The 17,193-nt window shown below is 41.8% G+C and overlaps 1 pseudogene; it reads left to right on the top strand.

Annotated features, from left to right (window-relative positions):
- The first annotated feature begins 2,239 nt into the window (after nucleotides 1-2,239).
- Nucleotides 2,240-7,979, top strand: LOC115116856 (butyrophilin subfamily 1 member A1-like; annotated as a pseudogene).
- The last annotated feature ends 9,214 nt before the right edge of the window (nucleotides 7,980-17,193 follow it).

The raw sequence follows: 17,193 nt of genomic DNA, 5'->3' as shown, positions 1-17,193 counted from the left end.
CATAACATTGCAAAAATCAGGAACGTTCTGTCCAAAAATGATGCAGAAAAATTAATCCATGCTTTTGTCACTTCCAGGTTAGACTACTGCAATGCTCTACTTTCCGGCTACCCGGATAAAGTAATAAATAAACTTCAGTTAGTGCTGACCTGTTGCACCCTCTACAACCACTGTGATTATTATTGTTGTTGATTATTGGGGCGGCAGGGTAGCCTAGGGGTTAGAGCGTTGGACTAGTAATCGGAAGGTTGCAAGTTTAAACCCCCGAGCTGACAAGGTACAAGTCTGTCGTTCTGCCCCTGAACAGGCAGTTAACCCACTGTTCCTAGGCCGTCATTGAAAATAAGAATTTGTTCTTAACTGACTTGCCTAGGGGGAAAAATATATATTCTATGAACATTTGAACATCTTGGCCATGTTCTGTTATAATCTCCACCCGGCACAGCCAGAAGAGGACCCCTCCCTCATAGCCTGTTTCATCTCTAGGTTTCTTCCTAGGTTCTGGCCTTTCTAGGGTGTTTTTCCTAGCCACCGTGCTTCTTCACCTGCATTGTTTGGGGTTTTAGGCTGGGTTTCTGTACAGAACTTTGTGACATCAGCTGATGTAAGAAGGGCTTTATAAATACATTTGATTGATTGATTGAAAAAATAAATGAGGGCGTGGGATGTCCCATTTCCTCTTCCATCTCTGCAATGACATGTCACTGTGATCAGTGTGTGTCTATTGCCCTCTAGTGTCAACTTGATGTCTGTGCCATAAGGCCATAGTTCTCTTGTCGTCCCATGCCACCAACCCACCACAGTGGATGCCTCAATCAATATGTGACATATGGATGGTAATATAAAGAGGACAGACTTAAAAACGGACAGGAGAGTAAGAAAAACAATCCTGTGAAAGTGAACAAACAACAGGTTGAGGGAAGTGGATGATCCCTCAGCACTGGGAAGACGCCTTTTATGGCTCATTATTACAGGTCCTTTAAAAATATATACTTTTCTGCTACAATCTAAAACTATGTTGTTGAATAAATATGTGTACACATTGCTATGTCTTTGAATGAATTTGCCCAAATCTTTCACGTCCAGTCTGACGAGGTACATGGTAAGGGCGATCGCTTGCATCTCTGTCACAGGTGGCTGCTGGCACGTTCATTTGGGAGAACAGACTCATATTATTGGCTGGAACGGAATTAATAGAATGGTCTCAAACACATGAAAGACCTGGTTTCCATGTTGTTGATACGATTCCATTTACTCCATTGCAGCCATTATTATGAGACGTCCTCCCCTTACCAGCCTCCTGTGATCTCTATGTGTGACATCTTAGTGTAGCCAGTTTAATAGAGTTTTGTTTCCAGAAACTATGCCACCTCTCACCTACTTCCTCATAAGTTAACTCAAGTCAAGTCAACTCAAGCTGATTAAAGTGTGGATTCCATCTCATCTACAAGAAAAACAAGTTATGTTGAAGCTACTTCCCTGCCTTGCAGTAGACACACCAGATGTATTTTCTCTCCAGTCTTTCCCCACAGGCCAGCGAGCTTTAAGCCAAACTCTTCTCAATTGTGATCTGCATGTATCTAACCGTAAGTATTATTTATATATATGTTTAAAGCTGTCAGAGAAAATATAGTTAATGGCAGAAATGCTTTATACTAATAAATCCCAGCAATTAATATTCAAGTCAATGTTGATGGTTGGCAATAGCTGTGTGTGAGAACCAGACAGGCCTTGATAAAAAGGCCAAGTTTAGCATATTTAAGAAAGTCTGTCTTGAGTAGTCTTTGGCCTCAGGTGATTAAATAGTGTGTGTGTGTGTGTGCATGTCTGTCTGTCTGTTTGTCATATCCCTCAGTGCAGCTGTCAGGGATTATGGAGATAATGGGAGAAATGTTTTATATTATTAAATAAAAGGACCAAGTTCCCATATTTTTGAAAGTCTGTCTTAAGTAGTCTTCTGTCTTAGGTCTCAGGTGGTCTCATGTGGTATAATAAATCCATATCATCCATAACATCACCTACTTTGAATCACATTTCGGGTCTAGAGCTCAGGATCTTTATGATTTATATACAGTATGTTATCCTCTCTTTCAGAAATGATGTGGACTTGGACAGACTGTTTGTCAATATCCTGCTCCTCCTTCAAAGAGCAGGCTCTGGTAGAGTGACCTCACATGTTCTTTGTGTGTGTGTGTGTGTGTGTGTGTGTGAGTGAATGATGTGAGGATTTGCATGAACAATGGCTACGGTTTGCACTTTCGGTACTAGGCTATTCCATTGGCAACCAAGCTAAATCAAGCAAACCTTAAATATTTGGGCCAGGTTTGGTGTTGATCTTTAGTGTGGTCTGTTAAAGTCTGAAAGGGACCAACAGCTGATGATGTGCATGGTCGTTTTTGATATTGATTGGTTGTTTTTCTTTCCAGAGAAGTTTGAGGTTCTTGGTCCGACTCGTGCCATTGTTGCTGTGGCTGGTGATGACATCATTCTGCCCTGTTACGTCAAACCCAACATCAGTGCTGAGGACATGAGAGTTGACTTGTTCAGAATCAACCTCCCTGACCCTCAGTCAAACATTAGAGTCCATCTCTACCAAGACGGCAGAGACAAATACCATGATCAGATCCACTCCTACGAGGGAAGGACATCGTTATTTAAAACTTCTTAGGGCTGAGAGCCTGCTAACGGGATCGATATGACAACAGCCAGTGAAAGTGTAGGGTGTCAAATTCAAAACAACAGAAATCTCATAATTAAAATCCTCAGACATACAAGTATTTCACACCATTGTAAAGATACACTTCTTGTTAATCCCACCACAGTGTCCGATTTCAAATAGGCTTTACGGCGAAATCAACACAAACGATTATGTTAGGTCAGAGCCAAGTCACAGAAAAACAGCAATTTTTCCAGCCAAAGACAGGAGTCACAAAAATCAGAAATAGAGATAGAATGAATCACTAACCTTTGATGATCTTCATCAGATGACACTCATAGGACTTGATGTTACACAATACACAATACAATATGTTTTGTTCGGTGAAGTTTATATTTATGTAAAGTAGACTTTGGCGCGTTATGTTCAGTAGTTCCAAAAACATCCCGTGGTTTTGCAGAGAGCCACATCAATTTACATACTGCCCCCAGCCATAAGAAGTTTTAAAGAGGAACTGAAGAAGGGCAACACCTCTTTGAAACTGACCAGGGTACAAGGCACTGATGATGGACGTTATAAATGTCTTGTTGAGTCTAAGACACATTATGATGATGCCACCATTCAAGTCTACGTCAGAGGTACATTTCTTAAATACAACAACCCATGTGATGTTCCTCCCAATCTCAGTAGTACTTCATCTCCAGTCTCCCTTTGTGTCTGTAGCTATAGGATCCAAGCCAGAGGTTTCCATTGAGGGACAGAAAGAAGGAGGGATGGCTCTGCTGTGTGTAACTAAAGGCTGGTTCCCTGAGCCTGAGTTGGAGTGGCTGGACATTGAAGGGGTCACTCTGTCTGCTGGACCGTCAGAGACAGACAGGGACTATGAGGGATTCTACATAGTCAAACTAAAGACCACTGTAAAGGAGACTGACATCAACCGCTTTACCTGTAGAGTCAGACAGAGCCAGCTCCATGAGGTGATTAAGATGGAGACAAAGTTTCACATCCCTAGTGAGTAACATCATTATTGTTTAGCTGAGATGAAACACTTACTGTTTTATATACTGTTGTATTACAAAGGATCTTAACAAACATACATAGGACAGTTGGATACAAGTTTGTCAACATTTTTAGAACTCTAAAGATTCTAATGTCAAAATGAACCCACATTGGTTTTGTAGATCCAGCTATATGCCGCCACCTCAAATGAATGGAAAAGATAAGCACAACATTAAACCAGGAAAACCAGGAAATTAGATGGTGCTCATGTTTTCCAGTCATTTGGCACTGAGGCATATTGCTGGATCTACACAACTGATGTCATGGGACGTGGTTTCATTTTGACATTAGTCTGCAATTGAGGTCTTTAAACATCTGACATACATTTCATTTATGAGTGAAATGTCCCTTTAATATTATTTGGTAGCAGTGGTTAGCATGGCACTAATCTAAATTTATTTGTGTCTTGCAGGTGAGCTAATCCTTGTCTCTATGGGCATTGTGGCCATATTATCTTTCACTATTTGGCACTGGAATGGTTTGCACAATGACTATGGTAATTGTGGTAGCATTTTTCTGTAAACTTCACACACCAGTCCGAGTTATACTTTAACTACATCTTTAATAATAATTAAGCTTTGCAATAGCATTTGACTTTCAACAATTCACTATTTCTAATGAGCCACCAGAAAAGTACAAAGATCTTTTATAGCCAAGATACACCCCTCTCAACTTACATGACGAACCACAGATCTTAGGAACAGTTCACAAAGGTTAAGATTTGTATGAAAGATATCTATGAAACATAGCAGACAGTTACTGCTGTGTCAACAGTTCTCAATGTAAAGACCAGTGTCTGGCCCCCTCCTACTCCAAACTGGAACCCATCTCACCCTGGTACGGTAGGGCACAAAAACATTACCTTTACTATCTGGAATGCTCGTTAGGCTTTATTACCCAAAGACATCGTAAATCTCCTCTGTCAGTGCTATCTCATAGAGGCCCATCCTCAGTGGAACACACACACAATGCTCTATTCTGTCCAATGTAACAACTATTATAATGTAATACAAGCATGATAACAATCTTACAAGCATTAAAACATAATCTTGCAATTTTCCACAACATAATATAACTTTTTTTGACTGAATGTAAATGTTTTAAAGTGCCGTTTACAGAGTGACATACACAAGGAGTTGGGTACTAGAACCGAAAGGTTGCCAGTTCGAATCCCTGAGCCGATAAGGTGAAAATCTTGAGCACGGCACTTATTGCACCAGAGTTGTTCTAGTATCTTCTCCACAAAAATACTAGATGTTTTAATATAAGGTTTATTTAAATCTCAGTACATGGTTTACCTGAAGCACATAAGTGTAAATTCTTCCTTCATGTAAAGGACTTTGTCAGAAAACATCTTGAGTAGGTCATTTTGTGGACCTTTCCTCTAACTGTTATCTATTGTCATGTCTGTAGATGCATCCAGAGTTGAACACAGTCAAGAGCTAGTTAAGTAGTGTCTTACTGTCAAACATGCCGTTTTCTCCTCCAGAAATGGAACTTTGTCAGAGAAAACACTGAGGTTCTGTGTTCATTAAGTATGTTCTCTCTAATGTCTCTCTTTTCATGTGTCCAGAGCAAGTTAAAAATGAACACAGTCTTGAGTTGAGTAAGTAGTGTCTAACAGTCCTATGCATCAATGTGTAAAAGTTTACTTTTTCATAATTTTCTCCTGCATGGATGTAAGATGTCTACAAAGCAAGTGTCACACCCTGACCTTAGAGAGCCGTTTTATTTCTCTATTTGGTTAGGTCAGGGTGTGATGTGGGGTGGGCATTCCATGTTGTATATTTCTTTGTTTTGGCCTAGTATGGTTCCCAATCCGAGGCAGCTGTCTATCCTTGTCTCTGATTGGGAATCATACTTAGGCAGCCTTTTTCCCACCTGTGTTTGTGGGTAGTTATTTTCTGTTTAGTATCTGTTTACCTGACAGAACTGTTCGCTTTTGTTACTTTGTTCGAGTGTTTCTTTGATCAATAAAATCATGAACACTTTCCACGCTGCGCTTTGGTCCACACATTCCGACAACAGGCATTACAGCAAGTTCAATATGTCAACACTTTAAAGCTGAGTAAATCGTGTCCAAGAGTCCTATGGATCAGCGTAATTTGTTATTGGGATCCCAAACAATAATTGGAGACAAACATTTCCCAACACATGAATATGTAACAGAAATGGATAGCGTACAACAGCTAGTTTCATGGATTTAAAATCCTTACATATTTGACATTAATACTTTTCATCACATTGTTTTTACTGTCCCCATCCCCCTGCCACACAAGGAGTTGAATGAATTATTCACCATTAAGAATGCTTTACTTTGACTTTAATTCATCTGTTTGTCTGCAGAGATACTTGCTGATCAGCTGGGTAAGTAGGAGCACGATGCATTACTAGACCCTTATGGTCAATATACAATACATACATGTATATTCTAAGCCAGGGTTCTCCAACCCTGATCCTGCAGAACTGGAGCTTTTTGTTCCAACCTTAATTGTAACAAACCTGATTCAACTTATCAAGAAGCAAATGATTAAAATCAGTCTCACTTGGGTTGGAATGAAAACCTACAGGACATCATCTCTCCAGGAACAGGGTTGGAGTGAAAACCTACAGGACATCATCTCTCCAGGAACAGGGTTGGAGTGAAAACCTACAGGACATCATCTCTCCAGGAACAGGGTTGGAGTGAAAACCTACAGGACATCATCTCTCCAGGAACAGGGTTGGAGTGAAAACCTACAGGACATCATCTCTCCAGGAACAGGGTTGGAGTGAAAACCTACAGGACATCATCTCTCCAGGAACAGGGTTGGAGTGAAAACCTACAGGACATCATCTCTCCAGGAACAGGGACAGGACATCATCTCTCCAGGAACAGGGTTGGAGTGAAAACCTACAGGACATCATCTCTCCAGGAACAGGGTTGGAGTGAAAACCTACAGGACATCATCTCTCCAGGAACAGGGTTGGAGAGCCCTGTTCTCGGGGTTTACAATTTCCATTGTGCAAATATGCAAATAGCACAAAGATTAGTCATAATTATGTGGTAAAATATTACTGTATTGGAATTATTTTATGTTCACACCAAGAATGCTATTTTGTTTCATTTGTTTATTTGAAAATGTTCACACTTTAAATAACAGGAATTACAATTTGTTTTATGTTTAATTTACCCACAGATTGTAAACATGAAGGAGAGTCCAGGTAAATGAATGACACTGAATTCTATTCCAAATAGATTAGATCCCTTCATACAGTTTGCAGGTATACTGTATTATGGAAGAGGGATTATTTCTACACCTTGTCACTTAGCATATGTGTTTGGTTATGAACTTGCATTAAAAAATCTCTCTCACTTTAACAATAAAGTTTAGAGATGGAGATTTGTATAGTATACTATTTGTATAGTATACAGTATACTCTACATATATATTGTATTACCATAGTTTCTGGTATCCCCCAAATCTGACAAACTCCTTCTCTATATTCTAGAACTTGAAACCATCAGAAGACGGATGGACTGGAATACTCTCCAGTCCATCCACTTAGAGTTTCACATTAATATTCATATCTTCACATACGGGTATTACTTGAAATATGTATGTTGTTATCAATAGCAACCTATAGGCTACATATGTCTACAGTAATGTACTGTGCAGCAAAACCTGCAGGAAAGTTTGTTTTTCAAAATAATTCTAATAAAGTGTGTTTCTGTCCACAGTGGATGCGACTCTACATCCTAATACAGCACATCCCAAACTCATCCTGTCTGAAGACGGGAAACAAGTTATATTTGGAGATGTATGGCAGGATCTCCCTTACAACCCAGAAAGGTTTGATACTTGTGTCAGTGTCCTGTGAAAGGAGGGTTTCTCCTCAGGGAGATTCTACTATGATGTTAAGGTGAGGGGAAGACAAGGTGGACTATTGGAGTGGCCAGAGAGTCCATCAACAGGAAGGGGAAGATTACAGTGAGCCCTGAAAATGGATACAGGACACTGTGGCTTAGAGATGGAGAGTACAAGGCTCTCTCTGGCCCCTCTGTCCCCCTCTCCCTGAGAGAGAAGCCCCAGAAGGTGGGGGTGTTTGTGGATTATGAGGAGGGCCAGGTCTCCTTCTATAATGTGGAGGCCAGGTCTCATATCTACTCTTTCACTGGTGACACCTTCACTGGCTACACCTTCACGCTACACCTTCACTGGCTACACCTTCACTGAGAAACTTTATCCATATTTTGGCCCCTGTCTTATTGACGGAGGTAAAAACTCAGCCCCACTGATCATCACTCCTGTAGATATCACTGACTTTCATATAAAAAATTGAAATACTTAACATTTGTGTGTGTGCATGTCAGACTACCAAACTTGTGTGTGGGTGTGGATAGGTGTGTGTGCGTATATGTGTGCGTGTGCGAACATGTGAGTTTGGGTACATGTGTGTTTGTCTGCAAGTGCATGAGTGTGTCACAGTTTGAATTTGTCTGCAAGTGCATCACAGTTTGAATTAATTATAGCATACCAACAGAGAGGGAATTCCCACCTTGTATCATTTCTGCTGAATGTCATCCTATGGTTTCCATGTTGTCTACATATTGGCATATTCTGAACATCAGTCTGGTCATAATAAACCTATTTGAACTTAATCGGCTTCATTCAAACTTGAAATAAAATCTAAATCAAACTTGTCGACAGATAAATGACTTTGTCAACTGTAAAACCCCTGAATCAAATCATTCTGAATTATTGTCTGTCGTTGGTGAGGAAGAGTAATTAACTACTCAAACAGGCTGCTACTGATTGGCTGTGACATGTGTTGGTCTTTCTCATGGGGCCTATCCGATATTTCCTCACTCAGGTCACGTAACATAAATTACTCATTCAGGCTGGAGTTAAATCAGGAAGAGACAACATCATAATCAATCAATGAAAGATCAATCAACTCTGGTAACCGTCCCAGGGAGTGGGTCTGGGAGGGCTAGTGTGTGGTTCTGTATGTGTCCGTTCGTGCCTGCGTGTGTGTATTTATAGACTGTCTAAGGTGTGGTAAGATACTGAGTGTCAGTTCATCAGCATCCTTGTCAATGCTCATCTGATATCCTGGCCCTTACCCATTAGGCTCTGTAGACAGTATTACATGAGTAGCTATCAGGAATATGTTTTTCCCCTCTACAACACAACATCCTATCTGCCATGACCAAATATACAGTAAATAAAGATAGTTCTCTCTGGCCATTTACCATTTAAAATGTATTTTATGGTCTACTTAAAGGAAAAATCCACCCAAAACCACTCATTCCTATAAATTACAGTGTTAAATAAGAGAACAATGTTTTTTTGTGAACAAATGTTAATTTTGGCTTTATAATAAGGTTGGTAGCAACATGTGAATAACGTTGTGTCTGTTGCAGCTGTTGATGATGGGATATGTAGATAGGGCGAGTCGGTCAAGGATCGATTCGGACAAGGTGGTCAATTGTATGACAAGCGACAGTTTATTCAGAGTAAAGATATCTGGTACAACGTATACGGGCCCATTCATTCGGCCCAAAAGGAACCATCAGAAAGAGCCCCGATAACAGATTGCAAGCATGTTAAGTACAGTACAGAAAAGTGGGTTGAGTCTGAAAGTCCCCCTTTTGATTGGCCACAGTTGAGGTGTTGTCTTCTTGGATTGGTCCTGTTGAGCCGTCCGTCGTTCCTCCGGGTCTCGTCGTCTCGTTCTCAGTCACACAATGTTCGGCTAGGAAGGAGATTTTGTGTGTGCGCTGGTTTCTGCAAGTCAAGGCTGTCTCTTCCTCCCAATGTGTGGGTGTATGTCTTATCTGTGTGTCCTCGGCAGTTAGTGTGTGTAATGTGTGTGTGCTGTGTGTGTGGGTGTGGGAGCTATCCTGTATGGGACCTAACATGTTTTACTGTGAAAATACGTTGTCTCAGTTATAGCAATGTAATAGCAGTAGGCTGGTCACCTGCATAAGAAATAGCACTTCCTTACACAGCTCGAGTTGACTACAAAATCCCCAATGCACTGTTCTCTCTATGGGCTGGTTGCCTAGCTAGCAAACGTAGCTACACACAATAATACCAAAGACAATGTCAGCATGTGAAGTAGCTAGTTAGCTGTAAAATCGCCTAAACAAATTGCACTATCAATTTAGGAGTCTACAATCTCACCATGTCCAACCTGCAGATCGATGTGCCTCACAGAGTTGAGTCAACGGCAGAGGTACTTTTGAGGAGATGGGAAATTCCATTGGAATCACATTGTGCGACATATGTCGCCCATGTATGTTGACCATGTACGTCAACGTGCCACGCTGTGCATTCTGGGGATTCTGAGATAAGGAGAGCTCTCCTTCATGGATTGAATGGGAGTGAATTGGGTGCTAGCTCAAAAACCCAACATGAGCATGAATTTTGTCAACAAGAAGTACAACATTACAAATATTTTCCGAGATGTGAGATAATTAACTTGATATTTGTAATAGTGTATAGCGTTGGAATCGTGACATTACTTAATTGCGAGGAAAATATGCACATTTCTCGACTCATAACCTGACTTTGAGAAAATATTGCGTTTAGCAACTGCGTGATGCAGCACGGATAACGTCAACACGATTGGTCGACAGTCTGCTGGGTGGGGTGTTATACGTTCCACCATTCATTGCCCAAATGGGATTCCTACATCCATGCAATGCACCCTGGACTGAAGAGGCAGACAAATAGGAGAAATGTGCTAGACCGTCTGTTAAATAAAAAAAATATCGTGGTAGGAATATCGCAAAAATTATATATCGCTATTTTCTCCTATTTAGCCAGCTAGCTTGCTGTTGCTAGCTAATTTGTCCTGGGATATTAACATTGAGTTGTTATTTTACTTGAAATGCACAAGGTCCTCTACTCTGACAATGAATCCACACATAAAATGGTAAACTGAATTGTTTCTAGTCATCTCTCCTCCCTCCAGGCTTTTTCTTCTTTGGACTTTATATGGCGATCGGCAACTAACTTTCATAATAACACCATACCCAAACTGCCCGTGCGCCACTGTGCGCAAATTGATTTTGTCCCCCCACATCAAATGCGATCACGACACGCAGGTTGAAATATCAAAACAAATTCTGAACCAATTTTATTAATTTTGGGACAGGTTCAAAAAGCATTAAACATTTATGGCAATTTAGCTAGCTAGCTTGCAGTTGCTAGCTAATTTGACCTATTTAGCTAGCTTGCTGTTGATCGCTAATTTGTCCTGGGATATACAGTTGAAGTCGGAAGTTTACATACACTTAGGTTACAAGCCTCACTAAAGACACATGTTGGTGCAAGTCATACTCAGGTACTAATGTGCCACAACAACTATCATGTACAGTTGAAGTCAGAAGTTTACATATACTTAGGTTGAAGTCATTAAAACTAGTTTTTCAACCACTTCACAAATTTCTTGTTAACCAACTATAGTTTTGGCAAGTCGGTTAGGACATCTACTTTGTGCAGGACACAAGTAATTTCTCCCAAAATTGTTTACAGACAAATTATTTCACTTAATTCACAGTATCACAATTCCAGTGGGCCAGACGTTTACGTACACTAAGTTGACTGTGCCTTTAAACAGCTTGGAAAATTCCAGAAAATTATGTCATGGCTTTAGAAGCTTGTGATAGGCTAATTTACATAATTTGAGTCAATTGGAGGTGTACCTGTGGATGTATTTCAAGGCCTACCTTCAAACTCAGTGCCTCTTTGCTTGACATCATGGGAAAATCAAAAGAAATCAGCCAAGACATCAGAAAACAAATTGTAGACCTCCACAAGTCTGGTTCATCCTTGGGAGCAATTTCCAGGTACCACGTTCATCTGTACAAACAATAGTACAATAGTATAAACACCATGGAACCATGCAGCAGTCATACCGCTTAGGAAGGAGAAGCGTTCTGTCTCTTAGAGATGAACGTACTTTGGTGTGAAAAGTGCAAATCAATCCCAGAATAACAGCAAAGGACCTTGTGAAGATGCTAGAGGAACCAGGTACGAAAGTATCTATATCCACAGTAAAACTAGTCCTATATCGACATAACCTGAAAGGCCGCTCAGCAAGGCAGAAGTCACTGCTCCAAAACCGCCATAAAAAAGCCAGACTACGGTTTGCAACTGCACATGAGAACAAAGATCATACTTTTTGGAGAAATGTCCTCTGGTCTGATGAAACAAAAATAGAACTGTTTGGCCATAATGACCATTGTTATGTTTGGAGGAAAAAGGGGGAGGCTTGCAAGCCGAAGAACAAGATCCCAACCGTGAAGCACGGGGGTGGCAGCATCATGTTGTGGCGGTGCTTTGCTGCAGGAGGGACTGGTGCACTTCACAAAATAGATGGCATTATGAGGAGGAAAATTATGTGGATATATTGAAGCAGCATCTCAAGACATCAAATGGGTCTTCCAAATGGACAATGACCCCAAGCATACTTCCAAAGTTGTGGCAAAATGGTTTAAGGACAACAAAGTCAAGGTATTGGAGTGGCCATCACAAAGCCCTGACCTCAATCCTATAGAACATTTGTGGGCAGAACTGAAGAAGCGTGTATGAGCAAGGAGGCCTACAAACCTGACTCCGTTACACCAGCTCTGTCAGGAGGAATGGGCCAACATTCACCCAACTTATTGTGGAAGGCTACCCGAAACGTTTGACCCAAGTTTAACAATTTAAAGGCAATGCTACCAAATACGAATTGAGTTTATGTAAACTTTTGACCCACTGGGAATGTGATAAAATAACTAAAAGCTGAAATAAATGATTCTCTCCACTATTATTCTGACATTTCACATGCTTAAAACCTCTTGATGCACCCATCCCGTTAGCGGGATCATTTTCGTCAACATCCGCTGAATTGCAGAGCGCCAAATTCAAATTAAATTACTAAAAATATTAAGTGCAATATAGCAAAACACAGTTTAGCTTGTTGTTAATCCACCTAGCGTGTCAGATGTCAATAAAGCTTTTTGGCGAAAGCATACCAAGTGTTTATGTAAGGACATCTCTCTCAGTGGACAAAATATTACAAACAGCTAGCAGCCAAGTAGATTGGTCACGAAAGTCAGAAAAGCAATAAAATGAATCGCTTACCTTTGATGATCTTCGGATGTTTGCACTCACGAGCCTCCCAGTTACACAATAAATGTTCCTTTTGTTCAATAAAGATTATTTTTATATCCAAAATACCTCCATTTGGTTGGCGCGTTATGTTCAGAAATCCACAGGCTTGAGCGGTTACGACATCGCAGACGAAAATTCCAAATAGTATCCGTAATGTTCGTAGAAACATGTCAAACGTTTTTTATAATCAATACTCAGGTTGTTTTTACAATATATAATCGATAATATTTCAACCGGGACTGTAGCTTCTTCAATAGGAGAGAGAGAGAAATGTCTGCTCCACTCTGTTGGCGCATGCAAAACGCTGCTGGCACCCAGCCATACAATGATGCGATGTGATCTTTCTCGCTCATTTTTCAAAATAAAAGTCTGAAACTATGTCTAAAGACTCTTCACACCATGGGGAAGCCATAGGAAATGGAATCTGGTTGATATCCCTTTAAATGGAGTGAAGGCAGGCTATGGAACAGAGAGCTTTCAAGAAAAACAACACCCCCGGGTTGGATTTTCCTCAGGTTTTCACCTGCAATATCACTTCTGTTATACTCACAGACAATATTTTGACAGTTTTGTAAACTTTAGAGTGTTCTCTATCCTAATCTGACAATTACATGCATATTCTAGATTATGGGCTGTCACATTCTGACCTTAGTTCCTTTGTTTTGTCTTTGTTTTCGTATGGTCAGGGCGTGAGTTGGGGTGGGCAGTCTATGTTCTTTTTTCTATGATTTGTGATTTCTGTGTTTGGCCTGGTATGGTTCTCAATCAGAGGCAGCTGTCAATCGTTGTCCCTGATTGAGAACCATTTTTATGTAGCCTGTTTTCACCCTTGAGTTGTGGGTGATTATTTTCTGTTCTGTGTTTTGCTCCACCGTTCAGGACTGTTCGTTTTTGCCATTTTATTGTTTTTGTTCAAGTGTTAGGTATTCATATTAAATATAATATGGACACTTACCATGCAGTGCATTGTTCTGACTTTTCTTACTCCTCGTCAGAGGACGACGAAGACAAGTGTTACATGGGCCTGAGAAATAGGCAGTTTATTTTGGGTACGTTTTTCATCCAAACATCAAAACACTGCCCCCTACCCTCAAGAGGTTAATTCAATGAAGTGGTGATCCTAACTGACCTAACACAGGGATTTTTTACTGGGATTAAATGTCAGGAATTGTGAAAAACTGAGTTTAAATGTATTTGGCTAAGGTGTATGTAAACTTCCGACTTCAACTGTAAACGTTGAGTTGTTATTTTATCTGAAATGCACAAGTTCCTCTACTCCGACAATTAATCCACACATAAAACGGTAAACCGAGTCTTTTCTAGTCATATCTCCTCCTTCCAGGCTTTTTTTCCTTTGGACTTTATATGGTGATTGGGATCTAACTTTCATAGTTACCACGACGACCAACCAAACTCAGTTCATCTTTCAATCACCCACGTGATTGAGATGGCACGTGGGTATCTGCTTCTATAAACCAATGAAGAGATGGGAGAAGCAGGACTTGCACCGATATCTGTGTCACAAATAGAACTGACTTCTATTTTAGCGCTTGGCAGCGCAGACGCTCGTTGGCGTGCACAAGCAGTGTGGGTGCAATAATTGAATAACATGTATGTATTTATTTGACGACGCAAGCGGTGTGGTCAGCATGTAAGGTGCATTACCACAACCGACTTCAGCTCATCTTTCAATCACCCATGTGGGTATAACCAATGAGGAGATGGCACGTGGGTATATGCTTCTAAAAGCCATTGAGGAGATGGGAGAGGCAGGACTTGCATCGCATTCTGCTTCACAAATAGAAGCAACTTCTATATTAGCGCCTGGCAACGCAGACGCTCATTAGCGCTCTCGAGTAGTGCGGGTGCAATGAAGGAATAACATGTATATGTACATTTATTTTGCAACACTCGCGCACTGAATTTCTACAGATGCTGGTTCGAGACCCGTGCCGGCCGCGCCCGGGAGACCCATGAGACCCAGCATTGTCCGAGTTAGGGGAGGGTTTGGCCGGCCGGGATGTCCTTGACCCATCGCGCTGTAGCGACTCCTGTGGCGGGCTAGGCGCATGCACGCTGACACGGTCACCAGGTGTATGGTGTTTCCTCTGACACAAGCTATACCCATCCACAAAAAAAACATTTTGTATGTATAAAATGCATACTAATAATATTTAAAATTACTAAATCTGGCAATTTTGTACACATTTATTTAAATTTGCATCGGGCCGTTTCTGGGAGGATTCTGGTAAGATGCTGGGAAAGTCAGCTGAATTCCGATAGACGGAAATGGCCCGATCTACTTGGGCCAATTCTGGGCAGTCATTCATTTTGATTCCGGGCTGAGTCCGACACCTGATTCCGGGCCGATTCAATCAGTTCCGACCCCGAGGAAGTGGCTGCTTCTAGGCCGATTCCTCATTGCTAGCTTGGGTGAGAGCAGCGGTACAACATTATATGTCATACGGGACACAATTCTGACTGCTTGAACGTCAATAACTCAGATACACATTAAAACATGAAATGACCCCGGGAACCGAAAAAACACGCACAAACATAATATAACATTCAAAAGGCCCTAGTGTGTGTGGCCTCCACGTGCCTGTATGACCTCCCTACAACGCCTGGGCATGCTCCTGATGAGGTGGCGGATGGTCTCCTGAGGGATCTCCTCCCAGACCTGGACTAAAGCATCCTGCCAACTCCTGGACAGTCTGTGGTGCAACGTGGCGTTGGTAGATGGAGCGAGACATGATGTCCCAGATGTGCTCAATTGGATTCAGGTCTGGGGAACGGGCGGGCCAGTCCATAGCATCAATGCCTTCCTCTTGCAGGAACTGCTGACACACTCCAGCCACATGAGGTCTAGCATTGTCTTGCATTAGGAGGAACCCAGGGCCAACCGCACCAGAATATGGTCTCACAAGAGGTCTGAGGATCTCATCTCGGTACCTAATGGCAGTCAGGCTACCTCTGGCGAGCACATGGAGGGCTGTGCGGCCCCCCAAAGAAATGCCACCCCACACCATGACTGACCCACCGCTAAACCGGTCATGCTGGAGGATGTTGCAGGCAGCAGAACGTTCTCCACAGCGTCTCCAGACTCTGTCACGTCTGTCACGTGCTCAGTGTGAACCTGCTTTCATCTGTGAAGAGCACAGGGCGCCAGTGGCGAATTTGCCAATCTTGGTGTTCTATGGCAAATGCCAAACGTCCTGCACGGTGTTGGGCTGTAAGCACAACCCCCACCTGTGGACGTCGGGCCCTCATACCACCCTCATGGAGTCTGTTTCTGACCGTTTGAGCAGACACATGCACATTTGTGGCCTGCTGGAGGTCATTTTGCAGGGCTCTGGCAGTGCTCCTCCTGCTCCTCCTTGCACAAAGGCGGAGGTAGCGGTCCTGCTGCTGGGTTGTTGCCCTCCTACAGCCTTCTCCACGTCTCCTGATGTACTGGCCTGTCTCCTGGTAGCGCCTCCATGCTCTGGACACTACGCTGACAGACACAGCAAACCTTCTTGCCACAGCCACAGCTCACATTGATATGCCATGCTGGATGAGCTGCACTACCGGAGCCACTTGTGTGGGTTGTAGACTCCGTCTCATGATACCACTAGAGTGAAAGCACCGCCACCATTCAAAAGTGACCAAAACATCAGCCAGGAAGCATAGGAACTGAGAAGTGGTCTGTGGTCACCACCTGCAGAACCACTCCTTTATTGGGGGTGTCTTGCTAATTGCCTATAATTTCCACCTGTTGTCTATTCCATTTGCACAACAGCATGTGAAATGTATTGTCAATCAGTGTTGTTTCCTAAGTGGACAGTTTGATTTCACAGAAGTGTGATTGACTTGGAGTTACATTGTGTTGTTTAAGTGTTCCCTTTATTTTTTTGAGCAGTGTATATATAGGGGCAAGTTGACTAGGCATCAGGATATATGATAACAAAGTAGCAGCAGTGTATATGCTGGTCCAAAAGTCTCCTTAACAGCTTCTACCCCAAGCCATATGACTGCTGAACAATTAATCAAATGGCCACCCGGACTATTTATGTTGACCCCTTTGTTTTTACACTGCTGCTACTCACTGTTTATTATCTTTGCATAGTCACTTCACCCTACCTACATGTAGAAATGACCTCAACTAACCTGTACCCCTACACATTTACTCTGTACCGGTACCCCCGGTATATGACCTCGTTATTGTTATTTTATTGTGTTACTTTTTTTTCTCCATTTTTTACTTTACTTTATTTAATCAATATTTCTGCATTGTTGGTTAAAAACTGCATTGTTGGTTAAGGGCTTGTAAGTAAGAATTTCATG

Source organism: Oncorhynchus nerka, linkage group LG27, assembly GCF_034236695.1.
Source record: "Oncorhynchus nerka isolate Pitt River linkage group LG27, Oner_Uvic_2.0, whole genome shotgun sequence".
NCBI lineage: Eukaryota > Metazoa > Chordata > Actinopteri > Salmoniformes > Salmonidae > Oncorhynchus > Oncorhynchus nerka.
This window is presented reverse-complemented; position numbering and strand designations above follow the sequence as displayed.